The following is a 12,340-nucleotide window of genomic DNA, read 5'->3' on the forward strand; positions in this document are numbered from 1 at the left end:
CCTGTGCGGGCAAAATGACCTGTCCAACCAACTCCCACCCCTCAGTCAGCCCCCTTTCACTCGCCCACTCTCCCCTTCTTTTGGGCCCCCTCCCCAATGGATTGCACCCCTCCAATAAACCAACCCCAACCATCAGATCAACGCCCCCTCCTGCGAGTGAATTGGCCCCCTCCCCTGCCGCAATGCCTCCCATCAGACGAAACTCGCAATTGGATCCATCCCTCTCTTCTTACCTGATTGATATCTTCTCCTTCCTATCAGATGGGGCACGTCCTCCCCCATCAAATTGACCCCCACCCCCCAAACCAAAGGGACCAGCCCCACTCCTATCACACTGGACTGGTAATCCAGAGGCTAAAGCCCTGGGGACAGGGGTTCAAATCCCATCACAGCAGCTGGTTGAATATAAATTCAATTAATAAAAATCTAGGTATGAAACCTAGTCTCGGTAATGGTGCCATAAAACTATCATCGATTGTCGTAAAAACCCGCCTGGTTCACCGATGCCCTTTCGGGAAGGAAATCTGCCATCCTTACCCGGTCTGGCCTACATGCGACTCCAGACCCACAGCGATGTGGTTGACTCATAACTGCCCTCTGAAATGGCCTCGCAAGCCAGTCAGTTGTCAAGGGCAATTAGGGGTGGGCAACAAATGCTGGCCCTGCCCCCACCCCCCCTCACCCCCGCCCATCAGCCCTCAGCCCTTCTCCTAGAGGATCACGGACTCCTTCCGACATCTAGGGAGCGTGCGGTGCTTGTTTGGAGCGTTGTAGGATAGGTGGGATGGGCTGAATGGCCTCCTTCTGTGCCGTAATGACTCAATGACTGTATGGCTGAGCTACAGTTTGTCCCTAGGACAGTGCTGACCAATACATTAACTAGCAGCCACACGGTGGGAATATAGAAGTTGCTAATTGCATTTCTAAGTGGGAAGTTAATATATGTTGGAACAGACACAATCACTGCGCGTGATCTCGATATTCGCCCTGCCCGTGTGAGTAAACTTTAACCTTAATGTGCATTTTGTTGGTAAAACGATAAGACGACAAGCAGAGTGGTGGGGGGGTCGGGCTTGTTTTTTTTGGATCACTTTACTCTGAATGCTCCGTCACCTTGGTTACCAGAAGGTGCTGGATGTTAAGTAAATATGCAGATGTGGAGTACCTGTACCTGTTTGGTGTGAAAGATGTTTTCCACTAAAAAACTACCTGCAGATGTCAGGAAACATTTCTTCACACAAAGGGGAGTGGGAATCTGGAACTCCCCCCGACAAAAGGCCTTTGGATGTAAGGGTGAGTGGAAGGGGGTGGGGGGGGGGGGTGGTGTCAATTGGAGCTTACAAGAATGAGGTTGATAGATCTTCATTGGGTACAAGAGATGTGGAACAATGGCGTGTAAATGGAGTTACGATACAGATCGGCCATGATCTAATCGAATGATAGAACAGGCTCAAGGGGCTGAATGGCCTCCTCATGCTCTTAGGCTCCTGTACTGCTGTCCCGGTTGAGAACTCAGCATGTGATCATTTGTAATTCATCAGCAATGATGTAATGTAAGCCCTGCATTTTGGGTCCCTCTTGCATTTATATAGCACCTGTCACCGAGTAAGACATCCCGAGAGAGGAGAAGAGGATTTTCGGGAGGGGATTCCAGAGCTTGGGGCCCGGGCAGCTGAAGGCCCGGCCGCCAATGGCGGAGCGATGGGAAATCGGGGGATGGACAAGGAATGCAGAGATCGCGGAGGGATTTAGGGTGGGAGGAGGTTACAGAGACAGGGGGAGGGCGAGGCCCACGGAGGGAATTGAAAAATGAGGATGACGCGGATCTTGCACGGCCAATGAAGTATTCTAGAAGCGTAGTTACTGTTTTAGCGCAGGAAACATGGCAGCCAATTAGCATCCACTAAAGTGCAATGAGCTGACTGAGAGAGGAATATTGAAGATCTCCATTGCTCTTCGAATAGTGGCCATGGGATCGTTTACCCGGCGAAGGCCTCAGTGCAGCAGCTCACCCGAACGGTGGCATGTCAGGCAGTGCAGCACTCCCTCAGTGCGGCACTGTGAGGCCTAGATTGCGTGTTGGAGCCTGAGGTGAAAGAGGGGGCTTGCCCTGGAGGTGGGAGTGCTCCCAACTAAGCCAGGCGGACACCGAAGGCTAGGGCGGCCAACACTGGTTGGACGACAGGTTTCGTCACATGACCTCCCACCTCGGTCACCTGACACGCCCATCCTGGAAAGCGAACCCAATTGAGCGTGTCAATCTAAGTTCCCTCTCTTGAACCCTCCCCCCCCCCTTCCCACCATTAACATAATTAATAAACAAAGGAATATGGAAAATAAATTATCTTAAGCACCTCCATGCGTTTCTCAGTAAGTGAGAGATCAGCAAGAGTTAAGGCATCAATCTCTCCTTGACAGACACTCCAGACCAATGCAGGGAATAGTTGGCAACTGTCCCACTGCAGGCGTGGCCACAATTACTTAGCTGTCGAAAAGCCGTAACAATATTATTTTGAAGGACAGCAAGGGATGCTCTTCTGGAGTGTCTTGGCTCGCACTCATCCATCAAACAGCCATCACCCGAAGGAAGACAGATCACCCAGCTGGTTTACCGCGTGATTCTTCGCGGGATCTTGCTGTGCTGGGAAGGGCCCGCCGCACCAGCCGACGCAACAAGCAGCAGCTCACTCCCGAAGAGCATTCAATCGGCTTGTGAGGAACCCTTTGTGACCTCCTGAGGGCAACGTGAGGCAGGTTTCTGACTGCATGTCTGCCCCTTGTACTGCAGTGATGTAAGTGCGGGGGAATCTCAACAAAGACGGCGAAAAGGGAGGCTTTGACATTTTTCCAATTGTGCACAAGTTGGCACAGCCATGACCTGCCTGTGTTAGCCGCAGCCCAGACAAACCCTAATGAACAAACCCTTTGATCTTCCTTAATTTAGGCCCTAGGCTCTGGAACCCCCTCCCTAAACCTCTCCACCTCTCCCTCTCCTCCTTTAAGACGCTCCTTAAAACCGATCTCTTTGACCGAGCTTTTGGTCGCCTGCCCCTAATATCTCCTTACGTGGCTCGGTGTCAAATTCTGTTTGATAATCACTCCCGTGAGCCTCCTTGGGACGATTTACTACACGGAGGGCGCTATGGAAATGAAAGTTTTCGTTGTGGTTTCACATGAGGATGACATCACAGAGCAAGAAATATCAGCTGCCGCTTTGGAAATATTCCCTTCTTAAGATCATTCTAAACTTACCCTCAGGCGTACGATTTCTGCACCGCCAGCTCCCGCCCTCTTCCTCACCCACACACCCATCCCCGGTTCAGGTCACGATCAGAGAAAAAAAAAAAGATCTTGCATTTCTATAGTGCCTTTCGCAACCTCAGGATGTCCCAAACCACTTCACAGCCAATAGAAGCATAGAAAATAGGAGCAAGAGTAGGCCATTCTGCCCTTCGGGCCTGCTCTGCCATTCAAAAACGATCATGGCTGATTGTCTAACTCGGTACCCTGTTCCCGCTTTCTCCCCATATCTCTTGCCCTTGAACTGAGTGGCTCGCGAGGCCATTTCGAGGGCACGTAAGAGTCAACTGTGGATCTGGAGTCACACGTAGGCCAGACCAGGTAAGGACGGCAGATTTCCTTCCCTAAAGGACATTAGTGAACCAGATGGGTTATTTTTACAACAATCAACAATGGTTTCGATGCTGTCATTAGGCTAGCTTTCAATTCCAGATTTATTAATTGAATTCAAATTCCACCTTCTGCTGTGGTGGGATTCGAACCCATGTCCCCAGCGCTATACCTGAGTCTCTGGGTTACTAGTCCAGTGACGATACCAGTACACCACCGCCTCCCCTGTGATCCCCGCCCACTCCATTTTCAGCAAAGAGACTTCATTCAGAGGCAATTGGAGACATTGCCTCTGATCTAGTCTCCAGCATGTAATTATATTTACTGTTTTAGATATGTATACATCTGTGTACCACACACACACACAATAATAAGCCCTTATTGTCATAAATCTCAACCACAAAAAATTATAAATGCGGTGGAGACAGTTCAGAGAAGGTTTACTAGACTAATACCTGGAATGGGCGGGTTGTCTTGCGAGGAAAGATTGGACAGGCTCGGCTTGTATCCGCTGGAGTTTAGAAGAGTAAGAGACAACTTGATTGAAACATATAAGATCCTGAGGGGTCTGGACAGGGTGGATGTGGAAAGGAAGTTTCCCCTTGTGGGAGAATCTAGATCTAGGGGTCACTGTTTAAAAATAAGGGGTTGCCCATTTAAGACAGAGATGAGGAGAAATTTTTTCTCTCAGAGGGTCGTGAGTCTTTGGAATTCTCTTCCTCAAAAGGCGGTGGAAGCAGAGTCTTTGAATATTTTGAAGGCAGAGGTAGATAGATTCTTGATGAGCAATGGGGGTGAAAGGTTATCGGGGGTAGGCGGGAATGTGGAGTTGAGGTTACAATCAGATCAGCCGTGATCTTATTGAATGGCGGAGCAGGCTCGAGGGGCCGAGTGGCCTACTCCTGCCCCTAATTCGTATGTTTGAATGTACACACACACACACGTGTTACATCATTGTTTACCCCTAATCGCCATTGGTTACAACAGGTCAACATTGATCATGGCTGACCTGTGCCTTATCTCCATTTACCCATGCTTTTGCTCCATATCCCTTACCCGACAATAATCGACCAATCTGAGTCTAGAAAACTCCATTTGACTCCCAGCCTCAACTGTCTTTTGTGCGGAGTGAAAGTTCCAGATTACATTCTGAATGGTCTGTCTCTAATTTTAAGGTTCTGCCCCTTGTTCTGGGCTCTCCCACCATGGGGAACAGAGTCTCCTCATAGTTTTTTTTATTCATTCATGGAATGTGAGCGCATTTATTGCCCCTCCCTAATTGCCCTTGAGAAGGTGGTGGTGAGCTGCCTTCTTGAACCGCTGCAGTCCATGTGGTGTAGATACACCCACTGTTCGGGAGGGAATTGCAGGATTTTGACCCAATGACAATGAAGGAACGGCGATATAGTTCCAAGTCAGGATGGTGTGTGGCTTGGAGGGGAACTTGCAGGTGGTGGTGTTCCCATGTGTCTGCTGCCCTTGTCCTTCTGGGTGGTAGAGGTTGTTGGTTTGGGCGGCGCTGTCGAAGGAGCCTTGGCAAGTTGCTGCAGTGCATCTTGTAGATGGTACACACAGCTGCCACTTTTTGATTGCCTTTTCTACCTATCAATTGGCATTTGCTGATTTCTCTACGTGAATTCCTAACTGTCTCTGTTCCTCTGCAGCTCTCCGTCTCTCTCTCTCTCTTGATTCGGAAAATATTCTGTTTTGTCCTTCCCGGATCCAGTGTGGATGACCTCACCTTCTCCTGCTTTGAACTCCATCTGTTACAATTTTACCCACTCGGTCTATCTAACTTAATGTCATCTCCCATCTTGGAGAGGGAAGAAGCTGGTCATTATCCAGGACAGAGCAGTTTACCTGGTTTGAACCCCACCCACTGGCCTCAACACCCTCCCCTCCCTATCCAGCCCGGGAGTATGTCCCATCCACAGGATGCACTGCAGCAGCTCACAAGCTTTCTGGGACAGCACCGCCCAAACCCATGTCCTCTATCGCTGACAAGGACAAGAGCAGTCAAGCCACGTCCATCCCCAACGAGTGTTACACAGCACCATCCCGGCTTGGGCGTGCGTGGCCGTTTCTTCATCTCTGGCGCCTTGGCACGAAGGCAGGAGCGCCTTCGCCTCGCGAACTGCTCACTGCCGCCTCCTCCAGGGGCAACTAGAGATGCGCAACAAAGGCCATCCATGCCAACGACAGCTCAAAACCCGAGGACGATTAAGAACCTGTTCTTCCGTGGGATTACAAGGTCGAATTTCAACGAAGTGCAGACGCTTTTGGAGTCTTTTTGTTTCGGGTAAATTTGAATCCACAAAATTCTGGCCCACACATTGCCGAGACCTCAGCCAATCGCGGCTCAAGGCCCGGCCCGAGCATTCCTCATTACACGGCCCAGTTGGTGTGATTGATGAACTGTGGTTTTCGAGAATCGGGAGCCCTTTAATCTTAATCAGATTCGGCCTCTGGGGGACAGCGGGGATGAGGAGGTTGGGGCGGGGCAGGGGGAACCCACGATGTGGTGGTCCACCAGCTGTGAACCAGCTGTTGATCAGCTTTGCTACCGTCTGGTTGGGTAAGCACAGGGGGGGTAGGGGGCTGGGATGGAGATTGGGATCGTAGCCTGCTCACAAGTACAACCTACTCTGCCCTTTTCCTGCCCTGGTTTTATTTGTTGCGAGCCTTATTATTATTATCACTGTCCCATAAAGTAGCTTGTTTTTCCAACAATTACACAAACTAATTGCCCAATCAGTTTGAATGAAGTCAGGCTGCCCTTGATGTTATTAAGCTGGGAAGTTAAAGAGCAGCAGCACTCAAAACTGAATAGTGGGAAAAGGCAATGAGATAGAAGGGATGGTTACTAATTTAAGGAACATCGCTTTGCTCTCTCTCTCCCTCCCCTCTCAGCCTGGACTCTTGCTGGGGTACCCTTCCCAGACTGAGCCCAAGCCAGCCTCCCCCACTAACTGTGACGGTCAACAGGCTATTTGGCCAGGGAAGGCATCACAGACAAGCACTCTCCTCTCCTCCTGCCCATGCCAACCTCACCCCCCCCCCCCCCCCACCTGGCCTTCCGCCACCCCAGGATGTCCCAAATTGCTTGACAGACAGTCAATGGCTTTTTGAAGTGCCGTCACCGCTGTAACGCGGCAGCCAATCGGCGCACAGCAAGATCCCACAAGCACCGTGCGCTCAACGATCAGGTGATCTGTTTTAAGAGTTGGGCTGGAGGGATGAAATGTTGGCCCCCGGGGACACCAGGGAGCACGCCCTCCCGCCCCTCCCTCTCCCCCCCCCCTCCCCCACTCCGGCTCTCCTTCGAAAGATCGACCACAGCTCTTCCACGTTCGCCCGCGAGGCCTCAATTTAATGCCTCATCCGAAAGACGGCTCCCCCGACAGTGCAGCGCTCCCTCAGTACTACTCTCCCAACATTTAAACAGTGCTCTTGGAAGTCTAACTTGAAGAGCCGTGACCTGCAGGGGCTACAGACCGAGCGCGCGGGAAGGTGGGATCGGGCTGGGTAGCTCTTGGTCAGCCAGCACGGACGCGAGGGGGCCGAACGGCCTCCTTCTGTGTGGTAAATTTGCTGAGAGTTCCAACGAGAAGGCCCAGCGCCAACCTTTTCAAGGGGAAACTAGGGACGGGCGGCCTTGGCAACCAGATTGAACACAGAGAAAAGAAAACTGAAAGATGAAATAAATGATAGTCATTGGCTCCATTCAGACATTTAGAACCGCACTCCAAGTCTGGGCAAGTAAAAAGTAGTAGCTTCCTAATTACAGGGCAAGATGAATGGAGATATTATTTTGGTAATAATGGATGTGCTCTCTATCTTTGCCCCCACCATGCAGCTCCACCGCCCTCCCCACACCACTGCCGCCGGCCTTCGTGATTCATTCATAAGCCAGGGGCTCTATCCAATTGCACGCCAACTCCTGTTTATATTCCCACTGCTGTTACTGAGTTGTGCCTGCAGCTAAGCAAGCTGAGGCCTCCCTGGTTGGCCCCATGTTTACTGTACGGCTCACCTGGCAGCCCTGGGACTCTGTGATTTACTGGTCCACTGGGTGTTCCATTCCATCTGCACATTAACTGCCCCGCCAGGGCGTCGCAGCTCTGCCAACGTCCCGACGGGCACCAACCAGGCCGGCGTGTGCCCGACGAGCTGTCGTCTCGTAGGGAGCGGAGCATTGCCGTAACTGATCCCACCGACAGGGGAGGTACCCATGTCACCATTAATACTCTCTCGACCATTAGTACCCACGTCACGAATACCCACTTCATCAAACCCACTTTGCCACTAATCCCCACCACTATTGATGACCACGTCCTCAATGCCCACTTCACCCTCAATCATGCGGTCATCAATAACCCATTCCAGTACCAGCCACTTTGCCATAAGTAGTGATGTTGAGCAGCAACCCCTTGCGCCAGAGTGGTCACCACTTAGAACACCCCATCATGTTCGAAAAACCAGTCCAACCCAGTCAATTAAAGGCAGTTTCAATGTTTCGACTGATAAATCCACTAACACAAAAGTTACGGCAATGCAAGGTCTGAGTCTCTCCTCCTTGAGCAGAAACATTGGGGTTAATAACCCTCTTGCTTGTTTATTTAGTCGGGGGCTCCTCTGATGACATGGGGATGCCAGCTACCTGGCACTGCCCAGGGCCCTGGTACACAGTGGAGTATTGCCACTGGTATCAATAGCATTCATTCTAGAGTCAGGACTCGGTAACAGCAATAACCCTACCAACAACGTTCATTTAGATAGCATCTTTGAAGTGGTAACACACCCCAAGAGTAGTAACAGCAATAGGATTGATCACAGCAGTAATGCAATCAGTAATATAGGGGTACGGTAGGGTAGTGCTTACGTTACTGGCCGAATAGTCCAGAGGATGGAGGAAGGATCTGGAGATATGGGGTTGGGAGCTGGTGCGGGCGCCAATTGAAAATCACCGTCCCGGAGGTTGTCTCGGGATCCCGGCTCCTCCCGGGGGGAGGGGCGGAGAAGACCCGTGCCACAAATTAACGATGTATTACGCTCCTTTAGGAGCTTGTTAAAGGGCCAGGGCCTTTGGGAAGGCAGTTTTGAAATCGTATTTCGGCGATTGCAAACCAGTTGGCCCGAAGCTGCGGGGCAAAAAAGCAGGTGTGTTTCCGTGTGCGGCGGGATTAAACTTGAAGGGCTGACTGGCGCTGGGTCGAGCGGTGGTTTCTCCACTTGCCGCCCTTTCGTGAGCTGCCTGTGCTCCCCTCGGCGCGGCAGCGCCCAAAATGGCTCCCGCCTGGAATTGGGCGCTGTGCCCGCCTCCTGCCCTATTAGGGCATTGAAAGATCGCGTGGCGAAGGGGTGACGCAGCTGGCCCGCGGGGTGTCGGGAATTCATCAGGGTGGCGGGTTTCCCAAGCCCCCTCCCCCCCCCCCCACCCCCCCCGCTCTGAAAATCCAACCCATGAGTTCAAACCCCACCACAGCACCCGGCGTCATTTAAATTCAGTCAATGAAATACACCTGGAATGAATAGCTAATCTCAGTTCTGGTGACCGTGAGACGACCGGATTGTCGTAAAAACCCATCTGGTTCGCTCATATTCTTCAGGGAAGGAAATCTGCCGCCCTGACCCGGTCTGGCCTACATGTGACTCCAGACCCCCCCCCAGCGATGTGGTTGACTCTTAACTGCCCCCTGAAATGGCCTAGCAAGACACTCAGTTGTACCTTCTCAAGGGCAATTAAGGATGAGCAATAAATGCTGCTTTAAGCACTAACAGTTACAAACAACTGTTAACGTGGATCATTGCAGTGACAGGAACTGCATTCCGAACAATTATCAGGCCCATATTCCTGGCCTCGCTCTGGCCCAGCACGAGGATGGCATATTCTGTGCCAATGCCCCAGTTGGGGGGGGGGGGGGGCATTCCTGGAACAGACCCATCCCGCTGGGCAGGTCTTAGGAAATGTAATTGCTGTCTCGTGCCAGGGTTCAGCTCTGTGTTGGGATTGTTGTGACTCAGTCGATAACTCTCTGACCTCTGAAGGTCGTGGGGTCAAGCCCCGCTCCAGAGACTTGAGGGCATAATCGAGGGAAACACTCCAGGGTGGTAGTGATGGCGTACTGCACCACTGGAGGTGCCATCTTTTGGAGGAGACATCAACCCGCGTTTCCTACCTTATGGCATTTACTATATGTCCAGGAAGTGCTCATTGGCTCTGATGCACCTTGGGATGGCCTGAGGCTGTGAACGGTGCTATAGCAATGCAAGTTCTGTCTTTTGTGGAGGCCCTTACCGAATATCTCCTGGGACTCCAAAGGGACGGCATTCGCAGACGCTCCCTTACCCACCATGCCAGTATTGTCCTCAAACAAATTCAACTACGTTAATCAGACATGACCTACCCTTCACAAACAATCAACTTGTACATGTCCAAATCAGTCACCCTGATGTCATCTAGAATGGATCGGAGAAAGACACTTCTGAATATTGTCTTAATGGTGAGGGACGAGGAACTGTCAGACCCCATCTGGAGAAACTGTGTTGAGTTCTGGGCCCCGCACCTCAGGACGGATATATTGGCCTCGGAGGGCGTGCAGCAGAGGCTTAGCAGACTGGGGTTAAGTTCTGAGGACACGTTGCATAATCTTGGCTTGTATTATCTTGAGTTTAGAGGGTTGAGGGGCGCTGTAATCGAGGTGTTTAAAATGACAAAACAAGGAGGCCCTCGAGGTGGCTGTGGTGGGGAAGAGACAGTTGCCCACCTCCTTCTGGAATGTGTCTTTGCAAAGCAGGTGTGGAAAGAGATGCAGTGGTTTTTGTCGAGGTTCATCCCAAGTAGCTCTGTAACACAGGAGTCTGCTCTACGGGCTGTTCCCAGGGACGCACACCAAGATAAACATCAACTTGCTGTTGGAGGACCATCAACCTGGTGAAAGATGCTCTTTGGTCTGCCCGAAACTTGCTGGTCTTCCAGAGCGAAGAGTTGCAGACTGGCACATTCCAAAGTCCAGGACTAAGTGCCGAGGGACGCACTAAAGCTTGGGGCAGCCGCAGCAAAGGCTCAATGGGGAAAGACCACTGTGTAAGGTCCCCCCACCAAGCTGAACTGAGGGGCTGGATCCATGGGAAACCCCTCGGGCTGTATACACCATAGAATGTATGACAGGTAACGTAATGTACACTGTAAAAGTAACCTGTAATGGCAATAGTGAGACACCTCATGTAATGAATGAAACTGATCTGTATGGCCAAATACAGATCGGAGAGACTATTTCCTCCGGTGGGGAGAGTCCAGAACAAAGGCTGGGGTGCGCCATCTTTCAGGGCGACGTTGGGAAGCACTCGCTCACGCAAAGAACTCTCCGGAACGCTCTCCCCCACAAAGGATGGGGGCCAATTTGAACTTTCAAGACTGAGGTTAATCGATTTTTACAGGGTGAGGGTGTTAAGGAATGTGGGCGCATGGACTTGAGGTTACAAATCAGCCAGGAATTGCGAAACAGACTCGAGGGCCTGAACACTCCTCAAGAGAGCAGGACAGCCCAGATTAATGGTCAACGCTCGGACTGTCTCCTGATCAACAACTGTCCAAAGGTTGTCGCGGAGACCAATCTTAATTGGGAAGGGGGGGAGGCTTATGGCTCCTCGATTACATTGCCCTCTTCAAAGAGAGCATCAACTGGGAGTGATGGGAGATAAGTAGATGTGTGTGTGTGCGTGTGTGCCTGAGAGAGTCTGACTTTCTGTTTACAGTCTGGGCTCTGACAGGACCTGGGTGAGCTCAGGAGTGTAGAAAGTGCAAGTTCTGCAGTGCCCGCCTCAAGCGTCTCTTCTCTTGCTGTATGTTTACACAACACGCAAAGGCACGGTCTGCCTCCGAGGCCCTTTCTCCCCAACACGGCAGGGACCCAGGATCAAGCCCTGTCAAGTCGCCTTCTTGGGAGGTTGCAACATGTAGAAAGCTCACGCCTTGATAGCTGATATCCAGACAAAGAGAGATCCGGAGTTCAGTGCCAAATGGGAGTCTCGGAGGAGGATGATAACCTGTACACTGACAATCTGCAATCTTACCTCAACTGGTTCATACCTGCCGGTAAACAGACAAGTGCTGTTTAAGGTGCTCCAGCTGAGGGGGATAAAAATCTCCCCGTCGAAACCTTACCCTCCAGTTACAATAGGCTTGATGGACAGGAAAAGTACTTAGAATTAAAATGTGGCCTTTATAGATCACTGGTTAGGCCTCAGCTGGACTTTTGTGTCCAATTCCGGGCTCCGCACTTTAGGAAGGATGTCAAGGCCTCGGAGACGGTGCGGAGGAGATTTACTGGAATGGGACCAGGGATGAGGGACTTCAGTCGATGTGGAGAGACTGGGAGAAGCTGGGATTGTTCTCCTTCGAGGCTAAGGGGAGATTCAATCGAGGCGTTCAAAACCATGAAGGGGTTTTTGATCGAGTAAATTCCACTGACGGGAGGGTCGGTAACCGGAGGGACACAGATTTAAGATCATTCAAAACAAAAAAGACTGGATTGCTCTACAGAGAGCCAGCATGGGCTGGACGGGCTGAATGGCCTCCTTCTTTACAGTTCTGACTCTATTACTTGCATTTATGTAGCGCCTTTCATGACCACTGGTATCTTGAAGAGAGAGAGAGAGAAAGTTTTGGGGGGGGGGGGGAGGGGAGGCCCCCCCAACTGAGCCCCAG

Source organism: Heterodontus francisci, chromosome 48, assembly GCF_036365525.1.
Source record: "Heterodontus francisci isolate sHetFra1 chromosome 48, sHetFra1.hap1, whole genome shotgun sequence".
Taxonomy (NCBI): Eukaryota; Metazoa; Chordata; class Chondrichthyes; order Heterodontiformes; family Heterodontidae; genus Heterodontus; species Heterodontus francisci.